The sequence below is a fragment of the Lethenteron reissneri genome, chromosome 48 (assembly GCF_015708825.2).
Source record: "Lethenteron reissneri isolate LAM-NWPU_2019-01 chromosome 48, ASM1570882v1, whole genome shotgun sequence".
Lineage (NCBI taxonomy): Eukaryota > Metazoa > Chordata > Hyperoartia > Petromyzontiformes > Petromyzontidae > Lethenteron > Lethenteron reissneri.
Window position 1 is genome coordinate 5,774,245 of NC_083826.1, and position 11,476 is coordinate 5,785,720.

At 52.3% G+C, this 11,476-nt stretch overlaps 1 protein-coding gene across 1 annotated transcript in view; it reads right to left on the reverse strand.

The window, feature by feature from the left end:
* Nucleotides 1–914: 914 nt before the first annotated feature.
* Nucleotides 915–11,476, reverse strand: part of PRDM12 (PR/SET domain 12) — a 144,166-nt gene continuing 133,604 nt past the window's right edge. The window contains exon 6 of the transcript XR_009756609.1: nt 915–1,003. The gene's annotated coding sequence lies outside the window, so the exon portion shown is untranslated. The remainder of the gene's footprint in view (nt 1,004–11,476) is intronic.

The following is an 11,476-nucleotide window of genomic DNA, read 5'->3' on the forward strand; positions in this document are numbered from 1 at the left end:
CACGGTGGCTAGGAGATGTTAACTACCTCGCCTGGTGTACAGGAGTCGTGGGATCGATCCCGACCCTGACGCCTGCTGCTGTATATTTGGAGTTTGCGTGTCTCTCTCTCTCTCATCATCATCACGGTGGCTAGGAGATGTTAACTACCTCGCCTGGTATACAGGAGGTCGTGGGTTCGATCCCGACCCTGACGCCTGCTGCTGTATATTTGGAGTTTGCCGTCTCTCTCTCTCATCATCATCATCACGGTGGCTAGGAGATGTTAACTACCTCGCCTGGTGTACAGGAGGTCGTGGGATCGATCCCGACCCTGACGCCTGCTGCTGTATATTTGGAGTTTGCGTGTCTCTCTCTCTCATCATCATCACGGTGGCTAGGAGATGTTAACTACCTCGCCTGGTGTACAGGAGGTCGTGGGTTCGATCCCGACCCTGACGCCTGCTGCTGTATATTTGGAGTTTGCGTGTCTCTCTCTCTCATCATCATCACGGTGGCTAGGAGATGTTAACTACCTCGCCTGGTGTACAGGAGGTCGTGGGATCGATCCCGACCCTGACGCCTGCTGCTGTATATTTGGAGTTTGCGTGTCTCTCTCTCTCTCTCATCATCATCACGGTGGCTAGGAGATGTTAACTACCTCGCCTGGTGTACAGGAGGTCGTGGGTTCGATCCCGACCCTGACGCCTGCTGCTGTATATTTGGAGTTTGCGTGTCTCTCTCTCTCATCATCATCACGGTGGCTAGGAGATGTTAACTACCTCGCCTGGTATACAGGAGGTCGTGGGATCGATCCCGACCCTGACGCCTGCTGCTGTATATTTGGAGTTTGCGTGTCTCTCTCTCTCTCATCATCATCACGGTGGCTAGGAGATGTTAACTACCTCGCCTGGTATACAGGAGGTCGTGGGATTCGATCCCGACCCTGACGCCTGCTGCTGTATATTTGGAGTTTGCGTGTCTCTCTCTCTCTCATCATCACGGTGGCTAGGAGATGTTAGCTACCTCGCCTGGTGTAGCAGGAGGTCGTGGGATCGATCCCGACCCTGACGCCTGCTGCTGTATATTTGGAGTTTGCTGTGTCTCTCTCTCTCTCATCATCATCACGGTGGCTAAGGAGATGTTAACTACCTCGCCTGGTGTGCAGGAGGTCGTGGGATCGATCCCGACCCTGACGCCTGCTGCTGTATATTTGGAGTTTGCGTGACTCTCTCTCTCTCTCATCATCATCACGGTGGCTAGGAGATGTTAACTACCTCGCCTGGTGTACAGGAAGGTCGTGGGATTCGATCCTGACCCTGACGCCTGCTGCTGTATATTTGGAGTTTGCCTGTCTCTCTCTCTCATCATCATCACGGTGGCTAGGAGATGTTAACTACCTCGCCTGGTGTGCAGGAGGTCGTGGGTTCGATCCCGACCCTGACGCCTACTGCTGTATATTTGGAGTTTGCCTGTCTCTCTCTCTCATCATCATCACGGTGGCTCGGAGATGTTAACTACCTCGCCTGGTGTACAGAAGGTCGTGGGTTCGATCCCGACCCTGACGCCTGCTGCTGTATATTGGAGTTTGGGTGTCTCTCTCTCTCATCATCATCACGGTGGCTAAGAGATGTTAACTACCTCGCCTGGTGTGCAGGATGGTCGTGGGTTCGATCCCGACCCTGACGCCTACTGCTGTATATTTGGAGTTTGCCTGTCTCTCTCTCTCATCATCATCACGGTGGCTAGGAGATGTTAACTACCTCGCCTGGTGTGCAGGAGGTCGTGGGTTCGATCCCGACCCTGACGCCTGCTGCTGTATATTTGGAGTTTGTGTGACTCTCTCTCTCTCATCATCATCACGGTGGCTAAGAGATGTTAACTACCTCGCCTGGTGTGCAGGAGGTCTTGGGATCGATCCCGACCCTGACGCCTACTGCTGTATATTTGGAGTTTGCCTGTCTCTCTCTCTCATCATCATCACGGTGGCTAGGAGATGTTAACTACCTCGCCTGGTGTGCAGGAGGTCGTGGGTTCGATCCCGACCCTGACGCCTGCTGTTGTATATTTGAAGTTTGCCTGTCTCTCTCTCTCTCTCATCATCATCACGGTTGCTAGGAGATGTTAACTACCTCGCCTGGTGTACAGGAGGTCGTTGGATCGATCCCGACTCTGACGCCTGCTGCTGTATATTTGGAGTTTGCGTGACTCTCTCTCTCTCATCATCATCACGGTGGCTAGGAGATGTTAACTACCTCGCCTGGTGTACAGGAAGTCGTGGGATCGATCCCGACCCTGAAGCCTGCTGCTGTATATTTGGAGTTTGCCTGTCTCTCTCTCTCTCTCATCATCATCACGGTGGCTAGGAGATGTTAACTACCTCGCTTGGTATACAAAAGGTCGTGGGTTCGATCCCGACCTTGACGCCTGCTGCTGTATATTTGGAGTTTGCCCGTCTCTCTCTCTCATCATCATCATCACGGTTGCTAGGAGATGTTAACTACCTCGCCTGGTGTACAGGAAGTCGTGGGATCGATCCTGACCCTGACGCCTGCTGCTGTATATTTGGAGTTTGTGTGTCTCTCTCTCTCATCATCATCACGGTGGCTAGGAGATGTTAACTACCTCGCCTGGTGTGCAGGAGGTCGTGGGTTCGATCCCGACCCTGACGCCTGCTGCTGTATACATGTATTTGGAGTTTGCCCGTCTCTCTCTCTCTCATCATCATCACGGTTGCTAGGAGATGTTAACTACCTCGCCTGGTGTACAGGAAGTCGTGGGATCGATCCCGACCCTGACGCCTGCTGTTGTATATTTGGAGTTTGCCTGTCTCTCTCTCTCTCTCATCATCATCACGGTGACTAGGAGATGTTAACTACCTCGCCTGATATACAGGAGGTCGTGGGTTCGATCCCGACCCTGACGCCTGCTGCTGTACATTTGGAGTTTGTGTGTCTCTCTCTCATCATCATCACGGTGGCGAGGAGATGTTAACTACCTTGCCTGGTATACAGGAGGTCGTGGGATCGATCCCGACCCTGACGCCTGCTGCTGTATATTTGGAGTTTGCGTGACTCTCTCTCTCTCATCATCATCACGGTGGCTAGGAGATGTTAACTACTTCGCCTGGTGTACAGGAAGTCGTGGGATCGATCCTGACCCTGACGCCTGCTGCTGTATATTTGGAGTTTGCCTGTCTCTCTCTCTCTCATCATCACGGTGGCTAGGAGATGTTAGCTACCTCGCCTGGTGTGCATGAGGTCTTGGGATCGATCCCGACCCTGACGCCTGCTGCTGTATATTTGGAGTTTGTGTGTCTCTCTCTCTCTCATCATCATCACGGTGGCTAAGAGATGTTAACTACCTCGCCTGGTGTGCAGGAGGTCTTGGGATCGATCCCGACCCTGACGCCTGCTGCTGTATATTTAGAGTTTGCGTGACTCTCTCTCTCTCTCTCTCATCATCATCACGGTGGCTAGGAGATGTTAACTACCTCGCCTGGTGTACAGGAAGTCGTGGGATCGATCCTGACCCTGACGCCTGCTGCTGTATATTTGGAGTTTGCCTGTCTCTCTCTCTCTCTCATCATCACGGTGGCTAGGAGATGTTAGCTACCTCGTCTGGTGTACAGGAGGTCGTGGGTTCGATCCCGACCCTGACGCCTGCTGTATAATTGGAGTTTGCGTGTCTCTCTCTCATCATCATCATCACGGTGGCTAGGAAATGTTAACTACATCGCTTGGTCTACAGGAGGTCGTGGGATCGATCCCGACCCTGACGCCTGCTCTATATTGGAATTTGCGTCTTTCTCTCTCCCCGTGGTGGCGTGGATTTTTCTCCGGTTTTTCCCCTCCACATTTAGAATCGACAACTCTGCGTGTTCAGCGTATTTGCCTCCTGCTATAAGCAACTTCCTTGAGCTATCATTTGTGGCCAGGTCGCTTCTGACAACAAGAGTTTAACAATCCTTTGGTTCTTTCGGTAAAGTCACGTAGAAAATAAAATAAAAAAATAAACAAAAAGAGTTAGAGAGCTCAGCGGTGCCTTACCTGGTACAATAAATACTCGTTTTTGTTTTTACGAACTTGTGTGTGTGTGTGTCGCTCTGCAGCAACATTACAGGGCTTCGTCGGGTGGAGGAGAGTGTACGACACAACGTTTGAACCCGGGGCAGCTACTGAACAGACTGTTGGGGCAAGAGCTGTTAGCGAGTAGCACCTATGAAGGCCGGCACGGCGCACGAGGGGGTGGGTGGCCAGCACCACGCCCGGCCGCCTTTGTCTCCCCAGTGGAGATGTTTTTACGCACTGCACCAGGCACTCATTTGAGGCCGAGTCGACCTAGGGGAGGAGGCCCACGACCGGTTCATTTAATCGCCACCGGTGTTGGCCGTGAGCGTGAATCGATCTCACACGTGTAAACATACTGCAGGTCACATACACATATAAACACGTATTAATGTACGGGTGTTTGTTCATACGTATGTGTATTTTAAAAAATGCATCTATCTACCTCCGTATTTGTGTGCACAGTCATAACAATGGACCGTCCTCTGCGTTGCGTGTTCCGAAAGCATCAGCGGTAATTACAGACAGCCCGCTAAAGCCACACAAACACACACAGACATCCAACAGCCCCAAGGCCCCGAGTGTTGACGGGGACTCACCGCTACGTCGTGCTGATGATGACAAATTCGTTCGGAGAGGGGTCCTGGCGTGCTGCTGACCGCCCACCTCCCTCGTGAGCCGTGCCGGGTTTCATTCGGTGCTGCCCGCTAACAACACGTGCCGCCACGCTGTCCGTTGACCAGCATTGAGTTGAAGCAACCAGCATTGATCTTCTTGGTTCTTTCGGTAAAGTCACGTAGAAGCGACGGCTGCTTGCGTTGTGGCCGAAACGTCGTGAGAATTATTTTATTATGTTTTATTTTTTATTATTTTATTACTTCCCTTCTACGTGACGACTTTACCGAAAGAACCAAGAAGATGAATCCCTGCAGTCACGAAAGCTTTAAATCGAAATTTAACCAGCATTGAGTTGAAGCCTGACTCCGCTGATGAGACACTGCGTGTCGAAACCGACCCAGAGTTGTGCTCGTGTCGAACCAATGCTGCTGTGATTGGGCAGGTGAAGGGGTCGTTTTCATCGCGACGTGGTCACGGAAAGGGAGTTTGCCGTAGTCGCCGCGCTGTCTGTTACAATAAACTGTAGCCCCAAACAAGAAAACCTCACCGAGTTTCACGACCTCTCTCTCTCTCTCACGAGGGTCTGTGGGTCGCGTGCCACGTGGCGATCACGATTTAAATAATTGCGGCAATACCCCGGTTTACGTCGGGGGGGAGAGGGGGATGCGTTCCTGGAAGGTGCCGACGACGAATATCGAAACGACGTAACATCGAAGCGATGTACGGTGGTGGTGGTGGTGGTGGCGGTGGTGGTGGTGGCGGTGGTGGTGGTGCTGGCGGTGGCGGTGGCGGTGGTGGCGGTAGTGGTGGTGGTGCTGGCGGTGCTGGTGGTGGTGGCCGTGGTGGTGGTGGCAGTGGCGGTGGCGGTGGTGGCGGTGGCGGTGGTGGTGGCGGTGGTGGCGGTGGTGGTGGCGGCGGTGGTGGCGGTGGTGGCGGTGGTGGTGGTGGCGGTGGTGGTGGTGGTAGCGGTGGTGGTGGTGGTGGCGGTGGCGGTGGTGGTGGCGGTGGTGGCGGTAGTGGTGGTGGCGGTGGTGGTGGTGACGTAGGCTCAGAGGCGACGGATAACGAGGAAGGGACGATACAGATCAGCGTCGTGAGTGTAGGGGGGGGGGCGGGGGGGGGGGTTGAGACGACTCAAATCGGGTAGCGGTCATCATGAAGAGACGACGCATGAGCGAAACGACGTTAAAAAATGGAGCGACGCGAATCGGGGCATTGCTGTGGCTTTTGTTGTTTTGGCGGTGTGACAAATAAATAAACAATAAATAATACGTCCGGTTTTTTAAAATTCCAAATGTGTAGCCGTGACGCCAGCACACACAGTGGACTGACCTCATGCGCGCGACGTCACGGGGTCTTTAACGCGCGCAGGCTGTGGGAGCATAGCATAGTGCAGTACAACACGGTGTTACAGGCTGCTTTGCCGATCCACTGCTGGATGAAGGGCTCCCTTACGCCCTCTCAGTCACGTGGGGTGGCGGGCGGGCGAGTGAGTGGGGGGGTGTTTGACCATACTTCACCACGCTGGTCAGTACGGGTTGGTGTCCGTGATTATTGTTGATCAGTTGATCGCAATCAGCGGTGATTGTTACTAGATGCCACGGTGGCTTGGAGATGTTAACTACCTCGCCTGGTATACATGAGGTCGTGGGTTCGATCACGACCCTGACGCCTGCTGTATATTTGGATTTTGCGGTGTTTCTCTCTCTCATCATCATCACGATGGCTAGGAGATGTTAACTACCTCGCCTGGTGTGCAGGAGGTCGTGGGTTCGATCACGACCCTGACGCCTGCTGTATATTTGGAGTTTGCGTCTCTCTCATCATCATCATCACGGTGGCTAGGAGATGTTAACCATCTCACCTGATATACAGGAGGTCGTGGGTTCGATGCCGACCCTGACACCTGCTGTATATTTGGAATTTGCGTGTCTCTCTCTCTCTCCTGTGGTCGCGTGGATTTTTCTCCGGGTCTTCCAGTTTCCCATACACATTTAGAAACGTGCGTTTAGAGTATTCGCCTGCAATAGATGTCCACATCATGAACCACTTTGTTGAGCTATCATTTGTGGCAAAAAGAGCTACATAGCTCAATGAGGCTTCCGTGGCAAAATAAAAATTAGTTTAATTGTGTTTTAGTTGTAGACACTGGGACTTAGCCCCCGATCTCCCCACTTAAACCCGCACTGACCGGCGTGGTGAAGTATGGTTAGCCAACAACCCACGGCCCAATAATTCCACGTGGCGTGCTCCTTTCATCCAGCAGTAGATTGACAAGGGACTGTATATATATATTCACCGAAGCAGAAGTAATGAGATGTACAGTTACTTGCATTAACAATAATTCAAATTGCAGCTGCTCCCCCCATTGGTTGTGAACCAGCGTTGAGTCTGGTGCAGCCCTAATCACCGATGATCATCCGTTAACTCAAAACCCAACGCGGAGTTGCCACATTGATTTACCATTGCGAAACTGCCCAAATCCACAGAATCAACTGTTCAAGCCTTGTGGTGTTCATTTTGGCGGCGGGGGGGAGGAGGAGGAAGGACGGGGGGACGGGGTATTTTCTGGAGCCAAGCTCCGAACAGCTCCAATTGCCCTGGGTTTGTGTAACCATGATGCCCTCCGTTGGGAATTCCACAAGTCCTTTGTTGTTGTTGTTTAATTCTCTCACTGAATCTTCGGAAGATCACGGCTCAAATAACTGCACTCTGAACGTCGTGGTGAATGATGTAGCGGCCTCAAGTGCCTGCTAGCATTGCGCTCGTTAATTAATGTACGCCAAGTAGTACATGCAAAGTCTGTATACTAAACTCAACTCTTTTTTTTTGTATTTTACCAGCTCAGAAGCGAGCTTGACCATCGCAAATGATTTTGAGCTCAACGACGGCGGCTTGATCGGGTGTGCGGAATGAGGAAGTGAAAGTCCAACGGCGGTTGTAAATGTCGTTAGCGTGTGGAGGAGCGGTGGCGGCGCGGTTTGACGCACTGCGCGACTGACACGACCACCCCCAACCCAAGTTCGATTCCCGCTCACGGCCACCAAACACCAACGGCGACTCAATCTGAAGCAGTCCTGCCTGGGGTCTCCCCCAGTGGTGTTCGCCCACCCACCCCCCTCATTGTGTCGTCCCGTCCTTCATGGGTGCTACACGCTAACAACACTTGCCCCACAACAATCTGTTGAGGCTGGATTGCTTCAATTGTGAACAGCGACTGAAAAGGCTCCCAAGCAAGTAGTGCGAAACGTCGGACATTCGTGCCAAACCGCACGCGGCACCACCCGGGAAATCGCTGAAAACTCGTTTGAGTTGCTTTGTGTGTGCTAGTCCTGGCTCCCGCACCTCCGATTAATACGGATGGCGATGTACGGTGCGAAAGAAGTTCAACATACAGTAACATCGCGTATCATGCCAGCAGCAGAAGAACTGCGAGATCCTGTACCAAGCAGTGCCGGATTATATCCTAGTAGCACAAGTAGCTACATATGTAGTAGCTACTTATGGTAGGAACCTCCCTGTAATCAGGAGGTTCCTACCAGTAACATTTCCACGCACACAATGTGTGTAGAGTTATCACTCCCTTATCACCTGCCGAGCTCTGACCACGTTTGTACCTTTTACTCAAAGTCTCGATCTCATGTCCTTATCACAGGCCACCCCCGTTCTCCTTTGTATGATTTGCTCAAATCAACAAAAGACAAACTTCCACCGGATAGCCTTTCACGGACTGTTGGGGCAAGTGCTGTGAACGAGTAGCACCTATGAAGGCCGACACGGCACACGAGGGGGTGGGTGGCCAACACCACGCCCAGCCGCCTTTGTCTCCCCAGTGGCGATGTTTACACAATCGCACCAGGTACTCATTTGAGGCTGAGTCGACCTAGGGGAGGCCCAGGACCGGTTCAAATAATCGTCACTGTGGTGTTCGCCCCCGTGAGCGGGAATCGACGGCTTGTCCGGCTTTCGTAGCGCAACGCGCTAACCGCCACAAAGACAAAGATCCCCGTATAGCCTTAACAGACTGTAGGGGCAAGTGCTGTTAACGAGCACCTATGAAGGTCGGCACGGCACACCAGGGGGTGGGGTGGCCAACACCACGCCCGGCCGCCTTTGTCTCCCCAGTGGCGATGTTTACACAATCGCACCAGGTACTCATTTGAGGCTGAGTCGACCTAGGCGAGGCCCAGCACCGGTTCAGATAATCGTCACCGGTGTTGGCCGTGAGCGGGAATCGAACCCGGGTCGCCAGGTTTGTAGTGCTGCGTGCTAACCGCTACACCACCGCTCCCCACCTACACACACACATCCACCCACATCAGCTACACTTTTCCACTTAAGAGGCATTTCCCCAACCCTCCACCCTCCCAAATTCACCCACTGTCCCTCGACGGCAGGCTGCGAGCGTGGCATCGACGCAACTTTGTGTACGGTGTAGGAAAAGTTGGACTGCATAGGTAAGAGGGCAAGTGACGGGACTGAGACAAAAAATGAAAATCGGCCCCAGGCGTTTGTTGTGAACACGAGCACCCTCCCACCCCCCCCCCCAAAAACAACAACAAATAGGGATCGGCAAGGTAGAATCTTTTGGGGCTGCGGAATATTTGTGAGACCTACTGCCGACCGAGAGGGTATAGCGAGCAAGGAAGCTGCGTACGCATTTGGTGGCGATGATCAAATATGTGAATGCGTTTTCACACTGCCAATGAATGTCCCCCAGGCACAAACATGCCCCACGGGCACGCCGGAATGGACAGGCGCCAGTGGGGCAATAATTTTGAGATTTAACAAAAAAAAACGAATTCGAATGTTCGGATTTTGAATCGTCGGGGATTGTTAAACTCCAGACCTCGCGGCCCACCACCACCATCATCGTCACGGCACGTTACGTTACTTCTCACGAATTAAAATGAACTCGTTCCACGCTTCACGCGACCGATGATTGTTAAACGCGTCCCACGTGACGCGCTAAGCGATTGTCACGTCACGTGGAACACGTGGGCGCACACGTGTACATACACACAGAGCACGTGTACACACACGTGTACACACACACAGAACACGTGTACACACACGTGTACACACACACAGAACACGTGTACACACACGTGGACGCACACGTGTACACACACACAGAACACTTGTACACACACGTGGACGCACACGTGTACATACACACAGAACACGTGTACGCACGTGTTCACACACACACAGAACACGTGTACACACACATGGACGCACAAGTGTACACACACACAGAACACGTGTACACACACGTGGACACACACGTGTACACACACACAGAACACGTGCACACACACGTGGGACGCACACGTGTACATACACACAGAACAAGTATACACGTACGAACAACGTGTACACACACACACGGAGTGCGTGTACACACACGCACACGTGCAACACGCTGAGATGTCAGTCTTAGTGTGAATCGGTTCCATGAACGCAGACGGCGTTAATTTATGAGCGCGGCACTCGGGACGTGTTTAGCAACTATCTGGCGCGTGCAGCGTGGAACGATTGAATGGGGGAGGAGTAAGAGTGGGGGTCGCGAGCACTTCGGTGGCTAGGAGATGTTGACTACCTCGCCTCGTATACAGGAGGTCGTGGGTTCGATCCCGAGCCTGACGCCTGCTGTATATTTGGAGTTTGCGTGTCTCTCTCTCTCTCATCTTCATCACGGTGGATAGGAGATGTTAACTACGTCGCCTGGTATGAAGGAGGTCGTGGGTTCGATCCCGACCCTGACGCCTGCTGCTGTATATTTGGAGTTTGTGTGTCTCTCTCTCATCATCATCACGGTGGCTAAGAGATGTTGACTCCCTCGCCTGGTATACAGGAGGTCGTGGGTTCGATCCCGAGCCTGACGCCTGCTGTATATTTGGAGTTTGCGTGTCTCTCTCTCTCTCATCTTCATCACGGTGGATAGGAGATGTTAACTACGTCGCCTGGTATGAAGGAGGTCGTGGGTTCGATCCCGACCCTGACGCCTGCTGCTGTATATTTGGAGTTTGTGTGTCTCTCTCTCATCATCATCACGGTGGCTAAGAGATGTTGACTCCCTCGCCTGGTATACAGGAGGTCGTGGGTTCGATCCCGAGCCTGACGCCTGCTGTATATTTGGAGTTTGCGTGTCTCTCTCTCTCTCATCTTCATCACGGTGGATAGGAGATGTTAACTACGTCGCCTGGTATGAAGGAGGTCGTGGGTTCGATCCCGACCCTGACGCCTGCTGCTGTATATTTGGAGTTTGTGTGTCTCTCTCTCATCATCATCACGGTGGCTAAGAGATGTTGACTCCCTCGCCTGGTATACAGGAGGTCGTGGGTTCGATGCCGACCCTGACGCCTGCTGCTGTATATTTGGAGTTTGCGTGTCTCTCTCTCCGTGGTCGCGTGGATTTGTCTTCGGGTCCTCTGTTTTTTTCCCACTCCACATTTAGAATCAACATTTGGCTGCTATAATGTCCACGAGATGATAAGCCACTTCATTGAGCTGTCATTTGTAATGGCAAGGTCACTTCTGATAAAGAGCTACATAGCTCAGTGAGCTTTACCTGCTAAAATAAAAAAAATAGTTTCGTTTTAGTTTGGAAAACCCTGGCCCAAGTTATTCACCGCGATGTCGTGCTTACAAAGGTGACGTCATCCTATGACGTGGAAAAAAATCACTAAGTGTCGTCATCTCCCGTGACGTCTAATTTTCGGAGCATCGAAAACCTGTTTAGGTTATATATATATTTGAAATTCCCCAAATCGGGAGCACAAATGATTTTCCTCACTGCGCAAATGCGTGT